The following is a 13,133-nucleotide window of genomic DNA, read 5'->3' on the forward strand; positions in this document are numbered from 1 at the left end:
GACGTAGTATAAGGTGGGATGACACAAATCTTTACAAATCTCAAAAGTTTAGGACAATTATCAAAATAATAGAAGTGTTATCCGTGGCAACCGATCGGGTGGTGACCTTCACGAGAGCTAAAAATGTGATTGGTCGCTTTGGTGAATTTTTACATTGTACAGACATGTTTTAACATTGGAAGAAAAAAGTACGGAGCACTGACTGGTTTAGGTGCAACAGGATTCTTTATTTTCTTTCACAGGAACATCTCGTGTGGGGGAGCAGACTGCTGGGCAGACCTTCAGGCAACGGACCGGATCACGCGTTAGCGCTTCTTCAGGCCCTACCTTCAGGCCCTGCCTTCTTCGGGCAATGGACCGTATCACACGTTAGCGCTTCTTCAGGCCCTACCTTCAGGCCCTACCTTCGGGCAACGGACCGTATCACGCGTTAGCGCTTCTTCCGGCCCTAACTTCAGGCCCTACCTTTGGGCAATGGACCGCATCACACGTTAGCGCTTCTTCAGGCCCTACCTTCAGGCCCTACCTTCGGGTAATGGACCGTATCACGCGTTAGCGCTTCTTCAGGCCCTAACTTCAGGCCCTACCTTTGGGCAATGGACTGCATCACGCGTTAGCGCTTCTTCAGGCCCTACCTACGGTAGGGCCTCAAGAAGCGCTATCGCGTGATACGCTCTGTTTCCCGAAGGTCTGCCCAGCAGTCTGCTCCCCCGCACGAGATGTGCCTGTGAAATAAAGAATCCTGTTGCATCAAAACCGGTCAGTGCTCCGTACTTTTCCTTCTGTGATTTTATTCCATTGAATGCCATACATAGAAGCACTATATTACCGGGAAGGTCACGTGACAACAGCAAATTGGTGTCACAACTGCTTACTATGGGTAATATATTATAACATGTTATAACATTGTATCAATGTCTATGAAACTGTCAAATTTTATTCTAATAGGACCTTGGTCACATAATGTCTGAAGACTTGATGTGCCATGTGACCCAAGACCTTCAGCTGGTGCCAGAACGTCTGAGGACTTGATGTGCCATAGGGCTCAAGACCTTAGGCTGGTGCCATAACATCCAAAGACTTGATATGCAGTAGTGCCCATGACCTTCAGCTGGTGCCATAACCACCAAAGACTTGGTGTTTCGTAGTGCCCATGACCTTCAGCTGGTGCCATAACATCCAAAGACTTGAGATGTTGTAGTGCCCATCACCTTCAGCTGGTGCCATAACATCTGAAGACTTGGTGTTTCATAGTGCCCATGACCTTCAGCTAGTGCCATAACATCCAAAGACTTGATGTGAAATATGACCCAAGACCCTCAGCTGGTGCCATAATGTCCAAAGACTTGATGTGCCATATGACCCAAGACCCTCAGCTGGTGCCATAACATCTGAGGACTTTGTGTTTCGTAGGGCCCATGACCTTCAGCTGGTGCCATAACATCCAAAGACTTGATATGCCGTAGTGCCCATGACCTTTAGCTAGTGCCATAACATCCAAAGACTTGATATGCCGTAGTGCCCATGACCTTCAGCTGGTGCTATAACATCCAAAGACTTGATGAGAAATATGACCCAAGACCCTCAGCTAGTGCCATAACATCTGAAGACTTGGTGTTTCATAGGGCCCATGACCTTCAGCTCGTGTCCTAACATCCAAAGACTTGATATGTCATAGTGGCCATGACCTTCAGCTGGTGCCACTTCATCTGTATTCTTCGTCATTGACGTTGAAGATCTCTAATCCTCAACTATGACATTTTCAAACCCATGACCATGTTATGATCCGTGTTCTCCTACCATCCGTGTAGTCTTGTTAGCCATGAATTGTATCCAACATGCAAAAAGATTCAACATCAATGACGGTAACATCCATGAATTTCATCCAATATTGCGTAGGTTATTATTTTTTATACATTTTAACCATTAGAAATGATACGTTATATCCAAAACATTTGTCCAATAAGGACCATGAAGACAATCACACGTCTTCCATTGCGTTATAGACTCATATAAGCCATGACCATCAGTGTAGAGTATTCCACCTATGAGATTTATGAACTATATCATGTCGATTACGACTGTAAGATCTTATGGAATCCATTGACCATGGACAATTGTGATTTTCACCCCATGTACACTCTTTTTTGACCTCCAGATGTTACTTCACTCAAGAACTCAATCCATCAGGGACTCCTATTCATGAACATTTTTATTCATTCTCAAATAGTCATCCTTATTATATCCTTTATATCAACGTTCCATCATCTTATATATTCCATAAGTGTTATCCTTTACGTCATATTATCCATTATGTATTATCCATGACCTTTATCCATATGCTCCTTTTTATGGATCCATGTTGTATTATCCATGATCTTCATCTACTTTTTCCATTTTATAATCTATTACACCATCTTGATCACAAACCTTGTCCTTCAACTTTATCCGTGTCATCATCATATCCATGAAATATATCCATCATCCCGTAGTATCCATAAATGTTACCCAAAGTATTTTAAGAACATCACATAATACAAGTAGATCCAAGAACCTTTGACCACGTTTTATCCATGAATGGTATTCTGTACAGTAAGATAGAGTCTTATATGATCTTCAAGGTAGAGCCCATCATGGATACCAGTGACGACCTTGTCCACCACCATGATTGTGGTCTGGTGCATATCGGCCATAATATGTGGACCTTAGCTAGTAAGGTATAGACCTGGTATAATGGATGTCCTCATATCATTCAGGAACAGGTAGGATTCAGGCATATTTCTCATCTTCTGAAGACCAACAGAGAAGTCATCATAACACATTTCCACAGGGTATAATCCTGCAAGACAACAATGTAATAAGGTTAATGACCTTTATCCATTGAACCTTACAGAGGTGTACTATTATTACAATAGACTTTTTTTTATTTTTATCAAAGTGTTGCATGTAATACCATTTTATTGTACATTATTGTTGTGTATGACAGCTAGCTTCAGTTTAATGAAAGGAAAACCAAAGAGACAGGCTCTGAATTGCAAGCTAGGGCATTCGTGTTACCATCTCAGAATTACCAGTACCATTATGGACCTCAAAGTGCTACAAAGTGCAGCTATCCTGGTGGATGAGAGGTTCTGCCTTGGCTGCATACTACAGTGACTTTTCCATTAGTAACAGTCACCACCACCCAAGATCATCCCATTGTAGGTGGACCTGTCATGTCAGTGCGTGGAGTCCAAACCAAACAACTGCTAGAGGATCTCTCTAATCATTAAAGGGGTTATTCCATGATTACATATAATCCTTTATCTGCAGGATAGGGCAATAATAACTGATCAGTGGGGTCCAACCACTAGGTCCCCGACCAATCACAAGAACAGAGGAGCCCACATACGCAAACACTGCTCCATTCACTTTCTACTATACCTCATAGGCAAGTCTGGCCAAGTCCAATAGAGAAGGAATGGAGTGTGGTCAACCATGCACACAACTTATCGGACTAAATTCCTCCATTTTCATGATCGGTGGAAGTCTAGTAGTTGGACCCCCGCTGATCAACTGATTAGTCAAATAATCACATTCCTTATGTAATGACCAGACCTGGATTTTCCATAAGATACAAGAGATTTGTACTTTTAGGTGGCTCTGCTGTAATAGGGGTTGCGCCCATTCAATACCTACATACATGGGCTGCTGCCGATAGAAGAATACTTATTTGTACTGCACTTATCAATCTCTTGCATTGGCTTTGGGTATCCTCAGAGTACTGACCCTTTTTTTGTATGATCAGAATCTTACTGAAAAGCATTGTGTGTCTGAAGGCTCCGGAGATGTACATCCGGTACCTGCAGTGACCATAAGGTCAATGAAGGGTTAAATGGTATTGCAAAAGCCGAAAAAGTGGGGCATCACGGCACATAGTGACCCCATCTTACCCTTCTAAGTTCACACTAAGCTGCTCAGTCATAGCTAATGTTACGAGACACAAAGAGCCCGGTGTGATGATAGAGACACAAAATACAGAGACAATTAGGGCTCCGTGTTCTAATAGTGTCAAAATGCAGAAGAGAGAGTGTGAAATGTACATTGAATAAGTGATGATCGTGTCCACATCTCCAGCTTAGTGTCGGTAGGGTATCACAAGGTGAAAATGCATCGGAACTGAAAAGGATAAAGTGATGTGAGCTTCAGGACAGTGGAGCGGTATCTACACTGGTGAGGCAGAACATGACCCCTGGTCTACTGGAAGCAATATATGTTCGATTATAGCACAAGGAAATGGATCCCGGCCACCAGCACTCCATCTGCATCGGGCTTTGCAAGTTGGAATGTTCTACACTGGCAGGGGCATAACTAGAGTCCTATGAGACCTGAGTCCCCCTCTTACCCATCTTGTTCAGATTAGTTCTGCTCAGATGCCAAGGGCCCAAGAGATGTTGCCAGGGTCTGTAAGGACATAATAATAACACCATACAGGTAAGGTGTCCATACACTTTAGTTAAAACATTGGCAGGCTTCTCCAACTCTCTAATGTGTATGGTGGCCTCCCGACTCTCTTGACAGCTATAGAGACTGTGCGTGTAATGTAACACAATAAGATGAACACTGATGTCTGTATGAAGTATAATACTTGTCGGCATTATATATGTACATTTTATATATTTGTTCCCCGGTTTTAGCTGTCGCTGCAAAGTACACCACGTGTTAGTGCATCGCACTACAGCCACGTGCTGCAGAGTTCACACAAAGTTCACTTTTGGGTTAAGTGTTTTTCCACAGGAAGGAGAGAAAGTGTCAGGTCCCTTTTAAGGGTCAAAACAGATGTCAAGGGCATGTGAGGAGGGGTCTATAAGGACTTCTGGTCACCTGTCCTGAGGGAGAGTAGGAGGAGAATGAGGTTTTGAGTAAAGACTAAAAAGGAACTCCAGCAAAAGTAAATGATCCCTTATTCACAGGGTAGGGGATACGTAGCTGATCGCAGGGGGGTCCAACCGATTGAACACCCCCGCAATCTCCGGGATGGGACCCCGGTTCTCTCAGTGAATTGTGTGTGTTGTGTACCGGTAGGTGGCCCGCCATCCATTTCTATGGAAGTTCCGATGATGCTGAGTGCTGTACTCGGGTCTTTTCAGTGTTCACAAAGAAACAAATGGAGCGTGTGCCGCCTGCCGCACTCGCTCCTCACTGAGCACCGGGTTCCGCCGTGATCTCGGGGAGTCCCATCTACTTATGCTGGATTTCTCCTTTTAGCTGCACGACTGCATAGCCTATTCCACGCTGCCAAGGTGTCCACTACTAAGTCAAAGGGAGCATTCAGGAGAAGTTTCATGGGCCTGATTGCACACAGGTCCTGGTCTGGTCAAGCAGGCTGATTACTAGTTTGGGGGATACCCACCTGGATGTGCCAGATGGAACACGTCTCAGCGGGGCTAGTGTTGTTGTGGAATCCTGTGCTTAAATCTTCTAAGTTACCTCAGCTACAGTGAATGCCATATTGGATTGTGCCAGAGACTCCCCACAAGTCACATATCCAGAATTACTGCTCCAACTGCTGAGTCCGGGACTCCTAAAATATCTTTCCAAGCTAAATGTATTCCTTTACTTTTACCGCTACTGCTTGCTATTCCTTTACTGACACACTGAAGCTGTAACCTCTTCTCTCCCTAGTAACTCTTTCAGCGCTGCAGCCTGGGAGTTGTTAAGAACTGTTTTACAGCTCTGTAACATCGGAAGCATTAAAGGGGTACTCCGGTGGAAATTTATTTATTTTTTTTTTTAAATCAACTGGTGCCAGAAAGCTAAACAGATTTGTAAACTACTTCTATTAAAAAATCTTTACCCTTCCAGTACTTATTAGCAGCTGTATGCTACAGAGGAAATTAATTTCTTTTTTAATTTCTTTTTTGTCTTGTCCACAGTGCTCTCTGCTGACACCTGATACCCGTATCAGGAACTGTACAGAGCAGAAGAAAATCCCCATAGCAAACCTATGCTACTCTGTCAGCAGAGAGCACTGTGGACAAGACAAAAAAGAAATTCAAAAAGAAAAGAATTTCCTCTGTAGCATACAGCTGCTAATAAGTACTGAAAGAATTAAGATTTTTAAATAGAAGTCATTTACAAATCTATTTAACTTTCTGGCACCAGTTCATAAAAAAAAAAAAAAAAAAAATAAGGTTTCCACCGGAGTACCTCTTTAAGTTAAATTCCAGCAACTCACCCCTGGCTCACCACATATGGCCCCCTAACTGAATAAAAACCACTATATACCGACCAAATATGTCTCCCATACAAATAGTAGTAGATTACAGATCTAGACATCTGCGGACCAGTGCTTCTTGGTCTTCTCTGATTATAGACATTGGGGGAGATTAATCAAAACCTGTGTAGAAGAAAAGTTGACCAGTTGCCCATAGCAACCAATCAGATCACTTCTTTAATTTTTCAGAGACCTTTTTCAAAATTGAAGAATCGATCTGATTGGTTGCTATGGGCAACTGGTCAACTCTTGACCACTTGTACACCTCTAAAACTGATTGTAGCTTACAAGAGTAAGTGGTGGGGCAGGAAGCCAATGGCCGTAGATTTTAACCACAAGTGTGTCCTGAAGAATGTAGATACAGTGGAAATTGATTCCTGCTCAGGGATGCAGGGTGGCCCCCTTCCCAGTCATGGTTGCAGGGACTATTACGCTGTTGCTTGCTGGCCATATAAAACCCTTAATGAAATATTTAGAGAAGTGTGATGTCCCAGAACAGGAAATGGTCCTGTACTACCCTTAGTACAGGACCAACAGGGGGGCTCCCCTGCAAGGTCTCCCCCTGTTGTTTCCAGAATGTTGTGTATATCACTTTAATGCTTAGACAGTATCCTTATGTATGGGTAGTACAGAGGACCTGTGTAAGTCTGTCACATGTTATGTTATGCAGTCACATGATTTGTTGTCACATGTTCTTCTAGAAAGCACCAGCTTAACCTATGACCCGCAGCTTGACCAATGGTCTTTAGTCCAGTCCCCCACTATATATATAGGGGTGGCCATTACAATTCTCTCTCTTAGCTCTTACCACCTGCTACCTTACTGAGCACAGCAACCACCAGAGATCTCAGTGCAAGTGATCAGCATCTGGAAGACCCCAAAAGCTACAGTCCTTCTGGTAAGTCTCAAGTCTATATCTGCTGTCACAAAAAATAGTCGAGTCCTGAATATAGTCAAGTCAACTCCAATCTCCAGTCAAGTTAATTACAAGTATATTGGTCCAGCAAGCTGCGAGGCCCTTCTGGGTCCTGGCCACCTCTCTGGGAAATCTGGCCTTAGCTGTGAAGATAATTTCATCTGCCTTATACCCAGTAAAGCCTCAGTTTGACCCTAACTGGTTATGGACTCTCATTTCACTACTAGCAACTGGGATAGCGGAGAAACCGGGCGTGCGGTGTTCTGGTACCCTAAAACCACACTGGCATCACAAACACTAGGGGTTAACAACATCTGGCCCCCGGGATTAATACCATCTGATCCCACCACTCATACCGCTACAAAAGTGGTCCCGCCATACTCCGGGGGTCCACCACAGAAGACTAAAGGTTAAAGGGGTACTCCTTCCCTAGACATCTTATCCACTATCCAAAAGATAGTGGATAAGATGTCTGATCGTGGGGGTCCCACCACTGGGGACCCCCACGATCTCAACAGCGACACCCCAGAAATCCAGTGACTGGTGATGCGGGTGATAATTGGCGATGTGGGGCAGAGGCTTGTGACATCACGGTCACGCCCACTCTTGTCGTCACGGCAATGCCCCCTCAATGCAAGTCTATGGGAGGGGGCGTGACTGCCGTGATGTCACCATAGACTTGCATTGAGGGGGCGTGGCCGTGATGTCGCAAGCGGGGCGTGACCGTGACGAGTCTCTGGCGCTTCACCGGACGCTCTAAATGAACGCCAGGTGCAGCAGATAGATAGCGGGGGTCCCCCGCGATCAGACAACTTATCCCCTATCCTTTGGATAGGGAATAAGATGTCCAGGGGTGGAATACCCCTTTAAGGCTCAGGATTATACTGTCGAATTGCATCAGCCAGAAAGCCGCAAACTGCAGAACAGAAAACATGATATATGTCTATGAGACAGGACAATACTTAGGGTATTAGAACAGACTATCTGGGATTGTACCCCTCTCCCCTCCCAGTACTGGAGTTCATCAGGTCATGGTGCAGCAGCAACCATCCCAGGAGGGCATAATTTACATTAATTCTCACTATCCACTCTGCATGACCAACCCGGTTTGAATCGCTGTCCGTCAAGCAGATGTGTGCCAGCAGTGACCTCATTACAGTGCCCCGAGCGGCCCAGCCTGTGTCTGTATGATGGTAATGAGGCATCCAAATATCACAAGCAAATGAGAACATTAGCTCCTTAACCTTTCATGACCAGAAACAAAAACAAGAAAAGTTAAAGAGCCAGCTGCATGGCGGAGAATAAATGTGTAATAGACTCCATTGCCCTATCTGAGATACTGTACACGTATAAATTTGGACCCGTGAACTGGTGGAATTTCATATACATAAGGCTATCGGTGGAATGCCCAATTGGCCATCAGGTGTATCTCCTGTTCCCCCACGCACATGAATGCTTGACCTAGCCAGAATTGGTGGCGGTGGTGGTGGTTGTGGTGGCGGTGGTGGTGGTTGTGGTGGCGGTAGTGGTTGTGGTGGCGGTTGTGGTGGCGGTGGTGGCGGTTGTGGTGGCGGTGGTTGTTGTGGTGGTTGTGGTGGCGGTGGTGGTGGTTGTGGTGGTGGTTGTGGTGGCGGTGGTGGTGGTTGTGGTGGTGGTGGTTGTGGTGGTGGTTGTGGTGGCGATGGTGGTGGTGGTTGTGGTGGCGGTGGTGGTGGTGGTTGTGGTGGCGGTGGTGGTGGTGGATTATGATGTCTCCAGACTCATCTGGTGGCTTAGATGGAACCAGTGCGTGACACTGAGAGGTCCGGCAGGTAAATGTAGTAAGCAAGCTGGGTCACACACTGGAGGATCGAAATGGTACAGAGGAATGAGACATGGGCATAGTCTAAATTTAGAGAGATGATCAGGGCATATCAACAATATGGGTCAGCCACAGGAGAGATGATACAGTACAGATGATATGTGATTTGCATAGGCTTTGATGTACTATGGTCCATGTTGTTCTTGCACCTTGTGTCCCAGGGGTCATTTCCTGGGAGAAAAAAGTGTGGGAACTCACCCAGGGCTGGTCCTGCAGGACTCTTGATCATGGAAACAGCGCTGCAGCTGTGGAAAAAGTGCAGGAACTCCGTTCCCATGCGTTCCTGCAGGACTTGAGCCCTGCTGTGACCCATGGGGTGGTGGCACTAGTTGCCAGGAAGGGTCTGATGCTGACATAGGCATGTGAAGGAAGGCGGAGAGGGGAGCCTATATTAGGACAGAGTGACAGAGGAAAACCGCTTTTGGTGGACCTGTGCAGCATCTCATGGTTCCTAGCCCTGGTCAAAAAAAAGTTAAGAAAATGTACCTCGTAAAAAACGAAATTCTGGAACCTTCAAGCATATTGTGCCATCCAGTATGACTCAGAACCATGGAACATTTTGTGCCAGTGTGGTGATAGAAGTAGTGTCATCTGTCAACCCGTTTCATCCTGAAATCATTGTTAAAGGGGTTATCCAGGAAAAAAACTATTTTTTTATATATCAACTGGCTCCAGAAAGTTAAACAGATTTGTAAATTACTTCTATTAAAAAATCTTAATCCTTTCAGTACTTATGAGCTTCTGAAGTTGAGTTGTTCTTTTCTGTCTAAGTGCTCTCTGATGACACGTGTCTCGGGAACTGCACAGAGTAGAAGAGGTTTGCTATGGGGATTTGCTTCTAAACTGGGCGGTTCCCGAGACAGGTGTCATCAGAGAGCACTTAGACAGAAAAGAACAACCTTAACTTCAGAAGCTCATAAGTACTGAAAGGATAAAGATTTTTTAATAGAAGTCATTTACAAATCTTTTTAACTTTCTGGAGCCAGTTGATATATATATATATATATATATATATATATATATATATATAAAAAATAAAAAAAATTCCTGGATAACCCCTTTAACCCTGTGCACGTGAATGGAGTCAGAAAGCGAAAAGCAAATATTGTAAATGGGAATTTGTGCCATGAGCTGGAGCAGCTGCAAACAATCCAGACTCCCATTAGGAACATGAAATTCTGTAATAGACCTCATAGCAGGATCCATTAGAGGAATCACCAGGTTTTCTGGGTCAGATGCTCTTTTGGAAACTGTTCCAGGCTCCATTGTCTTCTAAAAAAAACAACATATAAAATGTATAAATATTGCCTAGAGCTGGTTGGGCCGGCACCATAAAAGCTGTTCTCTTATCCACCATTCTCTTCGTGCAGGTCAACATCCCCATAGAGCAGTGGTCTCCAACTTGCGGACCTCCAGATGTTGCAAAACTACAACTCCCAGCATGCCCGGACAGCCAACGGCTGTCCGGGCATGCTGGGAGTTGTAGTTTTGCAACATCTGGAGGTCCGCACGTTGAAGACCACTGTCATAGAGTGTTCTGCAGCTCTGATCACATCTTGTACTGTTTCTTTCCTGACATACAGTTATACGGCACTTTTTATCTTATTGGTGTCCTTACTGGTTTATAGTTAGCTCTGCAGTGTCCTAGTACCCATCTACCAGCAGCTGTGGTAATGGGTTATAGCATGTATCCTAACGATTAAAGGGGTATTCCATGAATTTTTTTATTTTTATATATATATATATATATATATATATATCAACTGGCTCCAGAAAGTTAAACAGATTTGTAAATGACTTCTATTAAAAAAATCTTAATCCTTCCAATAATTATCAGCTGCTGAAGTGGAGTTGTTCTTTTCTGTCTGACAACAGTGCTCTCTGCTGACATCTCTGCTTGTCTCGGGAACTGCACAGAGTAGAATAGGTTTGCTATGGGGATTTGCTTCGACGCTGGACAGTTCCTGACACAGCTGTCATCAGAGAGCACTTAGACAGAATAGAACAACTCAACTTCAGCAGCTCATAAGTACTGAAAGGATTAAGATTTTTTAATAGAAGTCATTTAAAAATCTGTTTGACTTTCCGGAACCAGTTGAGATTTACACATATATATATATATATATATATATATATATATATATATATATATATACATACAGTATATATATATATATATATATATATATATATATATATATATATATATATATATATATATATATATATATAGATATATGCATATAAAAATGAGTTAAAGTTTCATGAGTTAAACTTTTCTAATGTATTGTATTCATGAGTGTCCGCAAAAATGTTTCCAGGGAGGGGGCATACCTTTAACAGGGTGCTCCACTACTTTACAACTTATCCCCTATCCGTACTGTACTCCCAGTTACAATAATTAACGGTTCAAAAGATGACTCTACTTCTGTCACGACAGTGGTAGCAGTCGCCCCCAGCAGGACAATGTGAGAGATTACAATTTATGCAGCACCCACCCTGGCCCCTCCCCCCCCCCCCCCAGCGGACGCCCATGAGGTACTAAAATATCTAATGGTTAACGTCATTCTTTGCTGCCACCTAGTGTTGGATTCATTTGTTGTCAGATACTGTATTTGGAAGTATGTAAGAGTTGGGTCACATGATCTCTCCTCACACAGGTTTCTGCTAAGAACCCTCTCGAATTTTATAAAGGACTGTTCCCAGGGGGCTGGAACCAGTCTAGGTCCAGTTAGGTTTAGCCCTGGCTTAGGCCAGAGAAGTAGACCCTATGCCAGAAAAGGATGGAATCACATCCAGTTGTTGGGTCCGTTCAGATGACAGAAGTTGAGATGAGGAAAAAACACTGTCTGCATTTTTTTTCTCTGCTCGTCTTCTGGATAACTGCGAAGACCGGACGGGAACCTGATGGACCCCATTTAAAATCATTGGGACCTGTTTAGGTCCATTGTCACTGGAACTTACGCCAACGCAAATGCGAATGTGAAGCCTACTGTGCAGTCATTTAGCTTAGCACTGCCAGAGACGTTTAGTCCTGTCACATCGGGGGTTGGGGGTCCAGGCTGCCATCAGGAGCCAGAACACACGGGTAGGCCTTAACCTTTTAGATGCCAAGATCAAGGTTGATTGTGGCATCTAAGAACGGTAAATATCGTTGCCTGTTATCTCAGGGTACTGATCGGGACCACTGTGGTAAAATCTCGGGGTGCCGATCAGCTGAGAGTAGGGACAGGAGACAAAAAAGAAGGGAAACCACACAGACGCCTAGTGCATTATCTCAGTGTATGGATCAAATTTGAAGATGTAGTTAGTATTGTGCTCACCTTGAGCGCAATAGATATGCGCGTATCACCCCAATAAATGGGGTACAGAAGAGTAGAGGTAATGATTTTTATTTTGACCAATGAGGTGATTCGGGTGTTAACCCTTCCTCAGATTGGTATCCAATCCAACCTGAGGAAGGGTTAACACCCGAAACACGTCATTGGTCAAAATAAAAGTAATTTTTTTTTTATTTGAATACCGACTCGAGTGTATTCGTTGGGAGAAACAGAAAATGTTATCGATAAAAATTGAGCCCTTATACAGATCCGTATACAGAAGAATATACCGTAAGTGTTAAGCATAAGAATTTTTTTATTTTTTTTTATAAAACGCTCTAATTTTTTTTTAAGTAGTAAAATAAAACAATAACTGAAAATAAATTGGGTATCACTGTAACTGTATGGACCTACAGAATAAAGATTTGTCATTTTTACCAAAAAGTGCTCTGTGTAGAAACGGAAGCCCCCAAAAGTTGTAAATTAGAATTTTTTTTTCCAGTTTTGCCCCACAAATAATTTCATGGGCGGTTTCATCATAGATTTTGTGGTTGATGAGGTAAGTCACTACAAAGTACAATTGGTGGCGCAAAAAACAAGCCCTCGTTTTGTCAGGTAGGTGGAAAGTTGAAAGTGTTACGGCTCTTAGAAGGAGGAGGAGAAAAACATAAAATAGCAAAAATGAAAATTCACGGCATCCTTAGTCTATGTTCACACGGCAGAATTTCCATGCAGAATAATGCTGAAGAATTCTGCTGGAAATTCTGCCAAAATTGACTT

The 13,133-nt window shown here is 43.6% G+C and overlaps 1 long non-coding RNA gene across 1 annotated transcript in view; it reads right to left on the minus strand.

The window, feature by feature from the left end:
• Positions 1-722: 722 nt before the first annotated feature.
• The window catches only part of LOC130319588 (uncharacterized), a 123,081-nt gene continuing 110,670 nt past the window's right edge, over positions 723-13,133 (minus strand). The window contains exon 3 of the long non-coding RNA XR_008865787.1: positions 723-2,839. This is a non-coding gene — a long non-coding RNA (uncharacterized LOC130319588). The remainder of the gene's footprint in view (positions 2,840-13,133) is intronic.

The sequence above is a fragment of the Hyla sarda genome, chromosome 1, assembly GCF_029499605.1.
Source record: "Hyla sarda isolate aHylSar1 chromosome 1, aHylSar1.hap1, whole genome shotgun sequence".
NCBI lineage: Eukaryota > Metazoa > Chordata > Amphibia > Anura > Hylidae > Hyla > Hyla sarda.